At 39.1% G+C, this 16,616-nt stretch overlaps 1 protein-coding gene across 1 annotated transcript in view; it reads left to right on the plus strand.

Annotated features, from left to right (window-relative positions):
- Positions 1-16,616, plus strand: part of col9a2 (procollagen, type IX, alpha 2) — a 150,834-nt gene that overhangs the window by 13,054 nt on the left and 121,164 nt on the right. The gene's annotated exons all lie outside the window — the stretch shown is intronic.

The following is a 16,616-nucleotide window of genomic DNA, read 5'->3' on the forward strand; positions in this document are numbered from 1 at the left end:
CGCTTTAAATATTCATGTATGGCCGGGACAAGCAGTTTGAGGCTGTATGATACAGTTGAACAGAGTTAGAAAAGATCCAGCTGCCTGCTGCGAGGAGGCACATTTAAGAACGGATGTGGGGAATTCACAGCTTTCAGGTGTTTAAAGTTGTAAATGCTCACACTGTGCATCAGCGTTACATTAAATCACAGCCAGACGATAAGTTAAGCCTGGCAAAAATAATACCTTGATTTGAGCTGTAGCTATTTGAGGTCACCACGTCCTATCACTGTCTCCGTTCATGCATCTGCTGTACTTAAGTGGCAAAAGGGTACGTCTATGATTGGTCTACGGGGTTGAATAAACATATTTGTAAGTCAATATTGCACCAATATTTATCTTCTTTATCCTTTAGTTAGACTTTATATTCACTACTCTCCACCATTGTTAGAGTCTCAGTTGCACACTTCTTGTTTTCAGGGGGTCAAGCCTTGGGCTGGGCCTCTGAGTCTGTTCTCAAACTCTTTTGTCTTTAAGGCGTTTTTTTTTTGCTGTAAAATTATCTACACCTCTGAGACAGCCGGTCCAAGGGAAATCACATTCTGCGGATTAGTTTCAAATCTCCCCCACTCCTCGGGCAATAAAAATTACATAGATCAGCCAGATGGTAGCACTTGAAGAAAAGTGTCTGAAAAAACTAGACAAGGTGACCATTTTTATTGCAGTAATACAGCCTACCATCGACATTGGCCAACAGTCAGTGTCCCTCTTGGAGGGTTGTTGAGAAACTCAGGGTCAAAATCGCAGAGCCTAGAGGCATGAATCTATACACCTGCCAATTTAGAGAGTTCCTGATAGTGGTCCTAACTTTTAACTTCTTAAAGTTCTTTACACGTCAATATATTTTTTTCGAACTGTTGTTTTTGTCATGAATAACACGCATATTAAGACCTTTACATGCTGAATAAATGACACGGAAATGGGAAATACTCTCCTCAGAATATCATATATCTAGGGCTTTTATTGTGAAAGGTAAGAACGGAAGGAGTGGATCTGGTCTGCGCTGCCTTTGTCAAGGTTGAAAGGAGTAATAAAGTTCGCCGTCCTGGTCCCGACTACGGAGCCTCCATGTCCTTTTCATAAATATAGGCGCAACGCAGCCTGTTCCGCACAACGCAATTGGTTGATGCCTTTATTCTCGGTGCGAAAGATCAGAAAATAGACATATAGTATTCATGATAAAAACAACAGTTTGAAAAAAATATATTGATGTGCAAATTAATTGCACAGAAAAAAAAGCCCCCAGTGTGTAAAGGCCTTTACGCAGTGAAAAAGCAACAAGGTTTTCTGAGCTTTCACACTGAGAATAAAGGCATCAACCAATCACGTTGTGTGGAACGGGTTGAGTTGTGCCTATATTTACGAAACAACCAAGACGGCAAACTTTATTACTTCTTTCAACCTTGACAAAAGGCAGCGCAGACCAGATCCACTACTTTCGTTCTTACCTTTCACAATAAAAGACATACAATATTCGCAGATGATGTTTCACATTTCCGTGTCTTATATTCGTCACATGTGTGTAAAGGCCTTAATAGAGCTCAGAGAGGCTTTTGGGAAATCAAAGCGAAAATGTCAGCAGCATTGTTTGTAGATTTACATTTATTGATTTCACTATTCGTGAGGGATTAAATGACGAGAGGGCAGCTTTGACTACACCAACTTTAGGAGAGACTTCTCAGATTTAGTTGAACTGATAGGATTGGACAGGATAGCATCTCTAACCACTAGCTGACTTTTTTTTATCATGCCAAACTGATAGAAACATGATTAACAACATTCACCATTCAACAGCTCCATGTGCTTGAAGCAGAGCTTTTTGGGGCTTTTTAAAGGAGAAGAATCGGATATGTAGTATATAATGGGTCTTATTTTTAATCTAATCTTTAAACCTTTTTAGCAGCAAAAGCTGCCACAACCTCTCCATATGGTTGTTAAACGTTGCGCCCTGCAGATCGACTGTAGTACCACCTGGGAGCCGGTTGCTCCGCGAGAACCTCCGCTAATGATATTCTTGCATTTAGCTCAATTATTGCATCTAAATTAAATTTGGGAAGTGGAAGGGAGTGCATGAGACTGCGAATATAAACTGCATTTACCGAGCGCTGAGTGGTGTACATAGTTCTTCACAGTATTTCCTCAAGCAATCATTCATTTTAATTGGGTAACTATAGGGCCTTAATGAGCTTTAATGTTGCGAATGGCTCTGCTGACTCGAGCACCTCTCAGCAAAGTGAGGAGATCGGGGTGGATGGGTGGGTCAAAAAACACCAGACTTTCCCCCAGGAGTTTGAACCCCATGTGAAACTAAAAGTCAACGTTAACTTCTGTACTTAAGTTACGTCACTTCCGGTGTCATTTAAATCTAAACGATGATATTTTCCTAAACCTAACTTAGTATTGTTGACAAACCTAACTAATTCAATCTTTTTAAACATAACAAGTAGTTTTGTTCAGAGTCTGAAATTAACACCCGCCAAGCGCCAAATGTGGGTAGATTTCCCGTTTGGCGAATATCTTGTTTTTTGACCAAATGCTACTTTTTACAGGTGGAAAATATACTTCAAGATAACTTGCATTTTTAACATGAAAAAATCAAAACAAACATGCAAGTTAATTATAGATTAAGTTATCTTAATTTTGTATTCAACGTAATACCTTATTAATTCAATGAAATGTACTGAACCAAATGTATATGTGACACAAAAAAAAAGGAGTTTATTATTTTGGCCGGTAGAAAATATGCTTGGCCGGTGGATTTTTTTTTCAGCTTTCACCAATCCCCTTGGCTGGTGAGTCAAAAAGATAAATTCTGACACTGGTTTTGTTGCCCCAAACATCACCAAATGTATTCCTGTGAGGACGGAAGTTTAATTTGAAAAGACTGGAGCGGATATTATTGAAACGTGCGCTGCATGTTGCTGGACCTTTTGTAAAAAAATGCACAAAAAATGAGGAATAACTTTTTGTAAGATATCATACGAACCGCTGTATGAGGATAAATTGCTGTGTGATATACTTTACAGTGTCTTTCTACTGTTTTAAGTCTACAGTTGAATCAGAAACACTACCAGTAACATTTATAGCCACATAACTACCTGATAAAGGTTACACATTTCCAATGCTGTAGATTCCTTAGCCATTACACAGATTGGGGTTAAATCACCAAATGTAATGGCCCCACTCCCATTACATTTAAATAGCTGTCATCACAGGGCTTTAATATGAAATTGAAATGTTGTGATATTTGTATAAGGTCCTCTCTTATGTTACCTCTGGATCAGAGTATATAACTTGTAATGCTTGACAGTTAGCAGCCAGGGACCAGAGTGCCTGCTGCTGCTTATGAAGCTTTGGGCTATACTGCACTTTTCCATCAGCACAGTATGTCATGCTTTAGCAACTTATTTCTATTTTAAAACTCTGACGGTGCCTGTCCTCATCTGAGCTGTTTCAGCATCATATAAAATCAATTTACTCAAATTGCGTGGCTATTTAAAGAGGGGGACATTTCGAATGCTCCCCATGTTCAACCTAAAGTAGTTTTTGCGGCTCCCACGTTCCCTCATCAAACAGAGAGACGCTTCACTGTTTTCTGATTGGCATCCTCCTCTTTTCCATGCTACAAGCTGCCAAGCAGCAAAAAGATGTATTGACTTTGTCACTGAGGTAAGTGACTCTTTGTTAAAAATTAGCCAGAGTGGTGAGATATGCGATGTAAATTCAACATAAGGCAGTCATTTGAGGTGTTAAGAAAATCAGATGAGGTGAAGTTTTGCAGGGCTAGTTTTATTCCCACTGGAGACATGCAGAATGTGCTTCCATAGCAACTACTGCAGTCTGCGGTGAAATACTAATGCTGGCTTCAAAGGCTTTATGGGCAATGGTAGCATTTGAGATATTTTTGGCTACAATATTCAGACTTAAAATCCCTCAAAATCAGGGGCAGTTATAATATAGTGAACAATTTTTGCTCTGTGTGAGTGACCCAAAAAACAGTGTTAATGCAGCAACCTGCCCTGATCTAACTGATTATTTCAGGATAAAGTCATATTTCCATGCCAAACAAAATGTTCTCGAGGTCATTTGATTACAGACTACCTTTAATCCATGAAGTGACATGTATCCTGCATTTCCATTTCATTGCATAAATGCACATATTCTATGTAAATTTCAGATACAAATAGCATTTTCCCTCATAATGTAAATATCAGGACAACTCGTCCTCAAAGTTAGGATAAAAATGATACATATATTTTTGGTCTTTTGCATGAAAATATATTTCCACTTATTACTCTTCTACTAAACCTGTCAGTCACACAATCATGATATGGTAGGAATGTTAATAATTAACCGTTTAACCGACCAATTAATCTTGTCAGTTAAACGGTTAAAAGAAATATTCTAAATTAAAGAAAAAGCTGAGCAAAACTCAGAGGAGCGGCTTGTCACATAAAGGAGAATAGCTGGTCTACCTTAACAGCCCACCTTAAGAGAGTCTGAACCGGTGTTGTAAGATACAGGAAGGTGGCTCGAGTCTTGAGGAGTTGTAGCATTTATTCACCGACAAATAAACCGTACACACATTGCACTGCTGCGTTCACAGCTTTAATGTTACTGATAACTTCATAATCACCGTTGTCTCACACACACACCATCTGTCTGACACTCGCTAACGTTACGGGCTGACAGACAGCTGACAAAAAAATGTACTTCACAAACTGGTCTGGGTACTGCCAGACCTTGCATGTGGGTGCACACACACATCATTATCCTCATCATTATTATAATTAACATCATCACCACCTGATGTGCACAATATGGGCCACTAATTAGAAAAAGGGAGGACATCATACATATATAACTCTAAAGAGGATATTGGATTTAGATATTGACCCATACACATTTAGTAGAGAGACATGGAGCCCTCCCCTCCTTTATCAAAATGTTTGATCCAGGTTATGTTTTTGGCACTCGGTACGTGATGTGCAGTCTTGATCTGAGAACGGCTTTGTTAATAAAGGAGGAAGTGCTGTGTCTGCACAGGCCTTTGATACTTGCTGAAGGCAACTCCCCCTCCTGGGTGAGGTATTAATAATATAGAGGAAAGATCCAAGTGGAGAGGGAGAAAATGTGTCCCTCTTTAAGCTTTGAGGAGATCTGTGATGATACCGCCTACTGCAAAGCAGACCTTACTTACTGTACCCCTGTCACCAAACAGCCCCAGTCCACTCCTCTATCTCTCTCTCCCTCTGTTGTTGCTTTAATAATTTTGGAAAGATATGTGCTTTATCTCTGTTTCCCCTCCATCCCCACAATTGTAGGCTGTAAGAGAAATGTTGTCGTTGGAACACTTTCTCAGAAGACAAGATTTGCAAATATTTGAAAACCAGAAACCAGCATTAGGGTGAACAGTATTCCAAATACTGATATTTGTCCTGAAGCACCTATCATTCAGTGTTATTATAATAATGTAATATTGACTTTAGCAAGTGATTTGAATAGGTAAATAGGGTCATACAGCAGATTTTGAAAGGGTCAAATCATAATTATTTGCAAATTACACAGTGACATTGACTTAATAATGATGTTTGTACATCAGAGCCATTTGGTGTAGCAAGTTATTCACATGTCCTAAACTGTGTTTCTAATAGGGTGCAAGAGAGGAAACGTCTTTTTAATTAGGCTGATGGGCTGTTAGACAACAGTTTTGTACACATCACCGCTGTGGGAGATTTTTAAACTACTTTCAGTAAAAACTGAGGAAAATGGGACTTCTCTTAAAAGATGTGACACAGGACCCCCTAAAGTTTAGATTTCATTTAGCAGCATGAGGTCTTCTTTGCCTTCCAGAAACACACCTCCCAGCTCGCTGTAACCCAGAGTTCATGCTTCTGAAATCAAAGGCACACCCAAGAGGTTTCTAGGTTGTACTATTCAATTTTTTAACACTTCATCTTTTAAATGTAGGTGATCAGCTAGCCTTGAAGATGTGATGTGTTTTAGAGTCTGACAGGGAAATGAGGACATGGACTTACAAAGCATTTTCTCATGGAGAAAGAGCTGTATTAGAAGAGCTATTGCACTGAGAAAATATATTCTCTCCCTTTGACGGACTGTTATTGTTTCATTTTTTTTTTTCTTGGAAGTTTAATTTCATTTTTATGCCTTTTATAGTATAAGGTTATTAAAACTATCTTTCTCTTTTTTTTCTGTACATTGTGTGAAAGTGGATCCACACTATATGAGCATGAGCTTTTTTTTTTCCGTCCTCTTTTGAATGTGTGTTTTGCATATTTCTTCTTCTAGTCTTGTCTCGTCACTGCAAACAAGAAGAAAATGAGTAACCGAAGCACACACAGTTTTGGGGCGAGGCTTTGCAAAACTAAAAGCTGGGAATGTGTCAAACACCCCTCCAGGTCTGCACGTTTTTTTCATCTATGTGTGTTTGTAGGTGCACACTTGCATGTGTTGGATATGCCAAATCAGTGTTGAACCAGTAGTAGCAGTGCTGTACAGCCTCTCTGATTTGCCAGTCATGGATGAGATAGTTAGAGACTTCAAAGTGGCTGAAAGTAGCTCAGAGTCAGCCTCAGTCTTTAGGCAGGCAGGTTCAGGTTTACCTGACAAGCCTCTTAAAGCACTTAATCCTGTTAATTCACAATGTAAGTCTGTTTGCTGCACAGTTCTCATCCACAACTAGGAGCTCAGCCCCTACTGAGTTTGTCTGAGACAAGTTAAGCTGGAAAGCCTTCACAAGGAACATTACCTATAGGGCCGGATATACTTGATACCTTTTTAATGTAATGACCAAAATAACCCAGTATCAAGTAGTAATGAAGGTCAAACGATACCTCTAATTGATCCTTTTTGTACCCAGATCTAGGGAAAAAAAAGACTATTTGCCTACCTGAGCAGCGTGTTTGCGTCGCCAAACCTCTTGCTTTTCATTTCCGCGCCCACGTTGATAGGTTAATGACTGGTAGACCAAATGACTCGCTCTCATCGGCGATATTATGTACTGCTTCTATTAGGAGGTAAACGGAAGTTACCGCTTTTATTATTGTAGTTTGAGCAACGTGACGTCATATCCGTTCTGTATCCGTCAACAAAACAAACCGCAGCCAGCTGTATGGAAAGTATGGAAACACTTTGCCACTTTTCACACATTGCCAGGAAAAGCAGAACTAGACATCATGGATAAAGTTGCATGCTAACTCTGTCATGGACAGGAAACGTTACCGTATTGTGGTAACATGCGGTCAAACTAGCCGTCACTCGCATCTCTGTGGTCAAATTAGTCGACGCTACAACTGTAGAGCACCCATATACTGACATTTATGTTAAATGCATTCAAACGGCCCCGATGGAGCTGACCTTGGATGTATAAAGAGGAGCTGACTGGAGAGCTAGCAACGGACTTGGCGAAGTTAGCGGAAGTACACACGTATGACTATGTCCGATTTTCAAAACAAGGTGTTAACAAATGGAACTATATACACAAAATACATATATGGAAATAAGATAATTGGATTACATTCACCAGAAGTATAACAAATTGCATGTCCCTTATAAATTAAAAACAAAATACCACTAATTTTGTGAGGGAAAATTATTTATTTTTTTATTTTTGGTTTGCTGGAATTTTTTTTTTTATAAATAATGCCTGACAATGACTGATATATTTGACTTCAGGACATCTCAGATTACATACATTCTGAAAATTAAATATTTTTACTGTAATAAATTAGATATTTTTTAAATTGAAAGTCCCTAGAAGTGTATGATTTAACTTTTTCCCCATGGTCTAGTGTTAAAAAAGTTGACAAAAATTGCAATAAATTGTAATATTGAATCGCAATACTTGTAGAATCGCAATACATATCGCATCAGCACCAAAATATCGTGATAATATTGAATTGGGAGGTAGGTGTACCGTCCAAGTAAAGGCAGGAAAAACCCTGTCCTAGCATCACAAAACTTTCAGTCTTTGGTTTTGTCTTTGGTGTTTTTCTTATCAGAAAATTAGAGGAGAATAATACAATGTACTGTATCGTGTCTGCTTTCAGCTTGCATTCACGCATGCTTTTCTCATCAAGGTTGGGGCAAATATAGTTGGAGAATCAACTCTTTATCTGTTCGCCACACATTCTTGTTAAATTGGAACAAATCGTGCACTCCGCGTCTGTGTATTTCTGTATCACATATTGATTTGGAAAAACTATTTATAAAAAGAAACAAATGCGGGCGCGTGTTTGCGTTTTATATGTGCCTTCCAACATGTTTTCTTAAACTCAATTCCACCCAAGATGCAGCTCCCCTCTCTCCACCAAGGGTATTTCTTAACTGTATCACAGCTGCCCCCGCCATGAGTTATGGCGCTCTGTGATTCATTGAGCGATTCTGATGAGGTTATGAGCGAGCCAAGGACAAAGTTATCTCTCCTCTTCCCAACAGAAACACCCGAGTTTATTAGCCTTCAAAGCAATAGACCTCTTTTTTTTTTTTTTTTTCTAATCCTGCGTTCCCTGCACCTCAACTAGCCACTTCATATACTACATGCATTGGTTGGCAGAATACATAACGTTGCAGTGAGGCAGGGAAAAAAATGGAGAAAGGAAAAATCCATTACACCGCTGCCTTGACTCATGGAGCCTATATAGTGTAATTCATCCTGAAGCTTGTTCAACTCAAAATGGCCCTATTTACAGAGTTCCATTACAACAATAAGAGGAAAAAGAGAGAGAGAGAGAGGATTGAGAGAGAGAGAGAGAAGGACTGTGTGCTGGTGTGTGTTTGCGATTCGTTAGGAGTCATGTCCAAGGTTTGTAATTGGATGACTGGAATGGCGTACTCCTCCATGCTCCATTATTCCACCTGAACCTAGGGCAGAGAGGAGGCGACGGAGGGAGAATCTTGCATGAGAGCTGGAGGCTGATGGATGGATGGACGCAAAACAATGACATGCTTCCAATCTGTCTGCAGATCGGTATCCATCCCAGCTACATATGAGACACGCATGCTTTTATAGCTGCAAGTCACACAAACACACACAGGCCCGTACTATCCTCAACAAGTCGTCATACTTGTTGACAAAAAAAATAGGTTGATTCCAAACGCCCAAGTAGTTATGGGATTGTACATGTGTGCTACAGGCTTTACTATCTGTATGGAGTCTCTCTTATATGATTCCCTTCGTCAACCTTTTACCTTGTGGTTCACAATCACTGCACTATGTCCAGTCTTGGTATAGACTCACATCTGGTTGATCAACAGTTCATATGATATCTTATGAAAAGTCATTACAAATTTTGCGTCCATTTTTCCTACGAAAGTCCAGCAACACGTGTCAAAATCTTTTCAAAATAAAGTTACGTCCTCACAGGAAACAACTTGGTTAGGTTTAGGCAACAAAATTACTTAGATAGGTTTAGGAAAAGATCGTGGTTTGGGTTAAAAAATAACTCTGGAAGTGGCGTAACTTAAATACAGAAGTTACATGACGAATAATCAGCATTGACTTCTGGTTTCCACACGGGGTATGAACAACGGTCTCCTGGGCAAAAGTCCTCCCTCTTTGTCGCTCCTGGTTCGGGATTATGTGGATAACATATACATTTATGTATAACATACACAACTGATTTTGTGGGATATATACGAATTACAGTGCATTCTGTTTTGTGCGAGGAAGCTCAATTGGACCAGAGTATAAACTGTAGGTGCTTTGTTTGTTATTAGAAGTCACACATTTGTTCCTTCAAGGCCACACTGTTGTTTGCTTTCTCTTTCAATGTAATGAGCATTTTCTTCAGGTTCTAATGGGAAGGTCAATAAACATCAACTTAACTGGGGACTAGTTGATTTGCAACTGATAAAGATAAATTGGCTTTACTTTTTTTTATTGTGCCCAAGATACCTACTGAGCGTACTTGTGAGAGTTGTTGTTACTTATCGGCGGACATACAACGACAGTGATGCATCTGCAGTAAGCTAATATCAGTCGATATGTGGGTCTGACTGATTTATCATTCTAGCTTTTAGTTTCTAGCTCTCTGGGCAACGATTTTTTTAGTCAGCTCCATTTTCTTCTGGAGGAAGTGATTTTGCGCATCAGTCTGTAGCCAATCATGGAGGGATGAGGGAAAAGACGCTATTCAGTTGTATTATGGTAAGGGAAGTCGGCAAGTTTTTGGAGATTGAAGCATATATGGGACTAAAAAGGGGCGATGTCTGCTTCTACTCCATCCATTTGCTCGAGTCTTCCAAACCTATGACTGTACAACATTAAATTGTTGGAGTACTCCATCAGTAATTACGGATATAAGCACTGCAAGTACTGGATTTTAATTCCTCTTCTTCTTTTCCTCCTTCTCCTTCTCCTCCTTCTTCTTTTCGTCAAGTTAATAATTAAGATCTGGAAATATGGCGAACCAGACAACAGGATATAAACGAGCCAATAATTATAATTATCTATTAAAGAGGTTAAACTGAAAGTGATTGCACCATTAATGTAAATAAAATCCCCTCACTGCACAGGGACATCTGTGCACACAACTATAACAGATAGGGTATTAGAAACTATGGCCACAGCTATGAAAATATGACCGTTGAAATAAATTTTCCTTCCTGGTAAAATTGTATTTGTGCATCAGTACAGCGGTCCCACAGGTGCAGGTGTAGGCATATAAAAAGTGTAAAGGGCTCCATTGTTCCACCATAAGCCCCTTAAGGCAGAAGTATAAATATGGCTGCATTCAAATGTAGTTGAAACTTCTGCCATTCAGTTTTAAACTATGGAAATGTAATTTAAGAACTATGCTGTCAGCGCATTGACCCGAAGCATAAGAGGACAAGCAGACATAATTAAAGTGTCACAACAGGCTGGTTACACTGACAAAACCACTATACCATGAGAGAAGGAAGGCAAGAGAGCGTTGTGTATATGGATTCACACACATACATGCATGAAAACACTTATACACACACACACAGAAAAATATACACGTCAACCAAACTCATGAGGTGGAAATGACTTATCACTCCTCATCTCTTTCATCACCGGGATCCATTCAAACTTATCTCATCACATCATCACATACATGCATGCCTCTGGATACAACTCACTCCCAGACTCATTCTCACACATATAGGCTCGTTTGCCTCAGGACACAGGCCGTCCTCCGCCGTCTGTTTATGAACTCATCTGTTTTGCTGCAGACAGGCTGGAGATGAGGACATTTTTATAGCGCGTTTGCGGGTATGGCCACGTATCGAACATAATTAATCTACGGTCTAATTTTGCCCTCAGCGCTCCCCGACGCATCTCGTCATCTTGTACAGCCATCTCATAACATATCATAAAACTGTCCACCATTCACAGCCATCATCTGCTTCATTCTTTAACCTTTTGAAGTGCTTTTTCAGAGCACCTAGACACTGAGGTGTCGGATGTTGTTCGGTTCAAAATTGACTGAAATAGAGCATTATTAATCAGAATTATGTAGATGAACTGTAGCAGAGAATAACCATCTAATACCCTTTTCCCACCAAAATTAGCGCAAATATGCAGTTTTTTTTTAACACAGGAAAACCTGCTAAAACAGGCGACAGACTCCTTTCCCATTGTATGAGTATGCCATGCCGTTGCACTGGCCTTTCTGTTTTGTTTTTTTCCCTTTGCCTTTTCCTTTGTATCTGTTACTTATTCAGTCTCTCTTTCAAACTCTCAAACCAGAGTTGGTGATTGTTGGAACAGTGGAAAGACTGACAAAGACGATTTTGCTTCGGTCGAGTTTGAATGAAGTTTTACGACAATCAGCGAGGTACAGTTACTGTTGTCTGACTGGAATCTGGTGGCTTTAAGAAGAGCATATTAATTGTATGTTTTGTACTTTAGTAAATTATAATAATTGTCCAAATCGCTGTTGATTTTATCTATTATATATTTACTTCAACGTGCGTCATATAGCAGCGCACCAGAAAAGGGTCGGCAATTAGCATGTTAAGGTGGACCAGCTTTTCTCCTTAAAGTGACGAGCCGCTCCTCTGAGCCGCTCAGCTTTTTAATTAATTATTAATATTTCTTTTAACCGTTTAACCGATAGCGTTAATCAGTGAGTGTCTATAACCTTTGACTATTGCAGAGTTATTTGTCTTGGGAATGAATGCCGATTGTAACCTTTCCCGCTGAAAACAAAAGCCAGATGTTGGGTGTTTGTCCAGTGGGAAAGGGGCTTATTGTCTATATGTCTACCGTGTATACCAAAATAATTGAACAGGAGGCAGACAAACTCTCTAAACTTGTTTGTGTGCAAGCTCACGCACAAGCAGACTTATGCGGACGTGTATTTGTGTGTTTTGTTGTATTTGTGTGTATGGTCTGTGTGAGACTCCACCCACGAGAAAGCTTCACTTTTCACCCTGATGGGAGCCAGGGATCAATAATGCATCAGCCAACAGATGGGTGACTGTCCCTTCTATCATTTGTTGCCTCTCCTCATCATTTCCCCTAGCCAAAGTATTAGAAAACAAAGGTGAAAGAGGGAGACAGAGACACATAAAGACAGGGTGACAGAGGAGAGGAATAAAGAGAGAGAGGGAGAATGGATGAGTACTCCACTAGCTCTCCAAGGCTACTTCTTCAAAAAGGCTCAAACAAGAAATGAAAAGTTTTACTTTTTATTTTTCAGTCAAAATGCATGCACACAGTAGTATTTATGGGGGGAGAATTGAATGATTCACTAAACAGTGTGAATGTGCTTTTGGAGATCTTATTTCTATTTCATTTATGTGCGATTGCACAGCTTTCCTCTTTGACTTTTTTATGTAACCAGAGCCATAGCTTTTTTCTTTTTTTATTGATGCTCAAAAGATATTCATGGTGAGTATAAAGATAAAATGACAGTTTTACAAGGACAGCTCAAACTTGCAATACAAGTTAAGAGGGAATTCACTAAGCTATAAATCTGGAGACATTTTCGACGGATCCAACACTGCCCAGTGTGGAAAATCGCTTTGCTGTGTAGATCAGGTCTCTCTTGAGGATGGTAAAGTCTACCCGGTACATCAATGGTTTTTCATACTTCCACCCATCCATGATGTCAACCACTAGCCGTCCCTCAGGAAATCATGGTACATCTTCAAACACCCCAGATATACCAGCTGCAGTATGTTCAGCCCTTTGCAATAACATAGGCAGAGTATAAAGGAATATGAAGGTAGGCATCGAGCTCAAGGACAGTTTCAGCCTCAGCTCAACTCTCCAACAGCTCTACAATCCTCACTGGGACTTATTTATTTGCTCTCCAACATACCCACAATAAGAATACCAAAACATTGCTTTACATGTTTTACTTGTAGATACATAGAAGACCATTTGTAAGTTTGTTTTGCCTCCATAACTTGTTGCTTACATAACTTTCAATGTTGTCTCAAACTGTCAAAAGATATGAATAAGTGGATAGTAAGGCATATTTGTGGGTGCACTGTAATGATAGTCAACAGCCAATAAAAGGGTACTCTAGAAATTCAGTATTGCACCTCCACAAAGGTTTTGTGAGCTGACACGTTGAAAAAGAATGATCAAAATCGATGCAGCATAGCCGGAGTTGTCCTGATTCTTAGTCACCAATACAATCAAGATCCTACATTTCCCATAATGCTACTCAACATCTTTTTGTTCACCCTCACCTGCCTGGTCAATGCCTATATCTTTGATAAACCATGCCCCGTTTTGTAAAGCAGGCTTTCCCCGACCTTTCCCTTTTTTCACATTTCTTTATTGTAGAAATCATCAGTTCCAATATGACAAAACAGAGAACATTTGGCATCCTACTGAGATACGGATATCAAAACAGGCATGACTACATTGACATTCACCATTGTATCAGGACATTTGGTAACTATAAGAAACTCTAAAAGATAAAAAATAATAAAATGAAAAAGAAAGGAAAGTCAAGTCATTATATAAATAATAACCGAGAAGGTAGGCAATAAAATCAGATTTCTCCAAAATATTCCTGTAGCAAATGAAGCATATGAGCACATTTCTTACTGTTTACAATTTTGATGGACTCATAGTACTTCCTTAATTCAATCCTGAAGGGTTCAAATGACGGGCAAGACCTCAAGAAATTGGCTTTATGGATGTGAAATTTCCCCAATAAAATAAATAAATTGACAATTTGCTGAATTTCCTGGTTTTAGTTTTCATAGTATGATATTACATACTTGGCTTCCAGCTTAAAGATGCAGTGGGTAGAAATGAAGCAAATTTGATACAAAAAAAAAGTTATTTTTATAAAACGGTCACTATATCCTGACAGTAGTGCATGAGACAGGTAATCTGAAAAGAAATCATGTGTCCTCCGGTGTCCTCCGGTGCTCCTAATGGAATCTGCAAGATTTCACAGACCGGAGGAAAACAACCAATCAGAGCCGAGCTGGAGCCTGCCGTCTCTGAGCAGCTGTCAATCACTTGCTCCGATCAGAATATTGATTCATATTTCATCAGCACTGCCTAGTTTGATCGGAGTTGGCAAGTGATTGACAGCTGCTTCCATTGAATGAACAGCCAATAGGAACGCTCTCTCTCTGATATGACCTGTGATTGGCCAAAGTCTCTCATCACGGGGTAGATTTTTTTAAAGCCTGAAAACAGAACCATGAGGAGGTGCATATGTTTAATTTTCTCTAAGAACACTTGAATTACAATATGCTGAAAGGTTATTATGGAATTTTTGCCCAATGATGCCAAAACTATTCGGCTTACTGCAGGTTTAATATCTTTACAGGCTGAGCACTCCTACTAATTAGTAAACTGAAGTCCGTGTACAGTCGGTTGAGTCAAGTTGTGAAACGTGGACGGTTTTATTAACGCCAATTCTATTTGAATTGGGATTTAACAAAAATGAAATTGAGCCTTGAGCTGTAGCACTGAATTAAATGCCCCCCCCACCCCCTCTTCTGAGTCAGTATAACTGTAATCAGATATGATTGGCACCACAGCTAAACATGCAAAACCCTGCTATTTGAGTAAATATGGGAAGTGCTGCATAAATAAGCTCTTACCACTTGCTGCACTAATAAGCAATCATCATCTTCAGATTTCCTAAAATGTATAAATATAACCAAATCTCGAGAATGTTGATGAAAGCATCAATTTTGAAGATGTTTACCTAATTTATTTGTTGGTATAGCTCAGTACACAGTCACATTTTTGGCATCTATATGTAGAGTTATTTCTTTTCATAACATTTTTTTCTTTCTGCTCTTTTCTAGTTCCATGACAATCATTTTTTTGGCCAATTGTGTGACTACGGTGCGCTGCTGTTAAAATGTTCTATAAAAGATGACGTAGTCCTCAGAATGAACAAAATGAACATGGCCATGCAGTGAAATCATGCCGTGTTTTTCTCCCAATCCTCAAAAGGTGGCATTTTGGAAACACAAAAGACTTTGCAGCACTGACAATTTTGCGGGATGAGATTCTGTCACCGGGGACGTGACGAACAAACGACGCGAAAATGCGAAATCCTTGCCAGCGAATATTACATGTGTAGGGCTGAGTAGCAGTTACATTATAGCTGTGAATGTAGCAGTGCAGTGTGTGTAAGTTAGTTTATTGTCGGTGAATAAATGCTACAGCTCCGCAAGACCCAAGCCTTATCCAACAACAGGAAGTCTATTTTTTATTCTTTTCATTGAAAAGAGTAGATTGTTTTTAATTTAAATATCTGGAGGAGCCCAGTGATAAAATTGTCAAGTCATATTTTAGTTTCTTTTTGTGAGTTGATATAAATGTAACTGTGTTAAATGGGCATATGATACCGTTTCATATTGATCGCAGACCTCTGAATTGAATCAAATTGAAATCGTATCACGGCAGGCTTTGTGATATCGACTAATATCGTATCGTTGTCCAAAGAATCAATATAATATCGTATTGTGATGAAACTGGTGATTTACACTAATAGTGTGTGCTGCCTTTTTCAAGGTTGAAAGGAGTAATAAAGTTTGCATTCTTTGTTCGGACTCTCCGTGATATGTCATCAATATAGGTGCAACTCACCAAAATTGACCTTGTTCCGAAAAAAAGTGTAGCTTTTTCATTGTGTAATATTAGCGTTTAAAAAAAAATATGTTGATATGCAAATTAATTACACAAAAATAAACGCAACAGGTGTGTAAAGGCCGTTAGTGAGACCTGTTTAAATGATGTAAATTCTTGTCAGAGAACTTGGAATAACTAAAAAGTGCTGAGCCACAGGCAACATATTGATTGCTTCAAGTTTGAGACTGAATTGTGCCCCTGGCAGCAGCATCTCTGGCTTCATTCTCTGCCCTGATATAGCAAGAGTATATGGCTATCCGAGATAAGACATTATTTGAATTAATGTGAATTGAGGCTTTGTTTCTTTCTCTTCACAGAATGAGAGTTAAATGGACGTGCTCAGGCAGGGGTCAAGGTGTTTTTTCTCTTCATTTTACAGGAGCACAGTGGTCCTCTTGTATGATTTGAACTCGAGTCATATTTTACTGGGTGAGGCAGGGAGGCTGATCTCAACTTAACCTCTCCA

This window comes from Sebastes umbrosus, chromosome 15, assembly GCF_015220745.1.
Source record: "Sebastes umbrosus isolate fSebUmb1 chromosome 15, fSebUmb1.pri, whole genome shotgun sequence".
NCBI lineage: Eukaryota > Metazoa > Chordata > Actinopteri > Perciformes > Sebastidae > Sebastes > Sebastes umbrosus.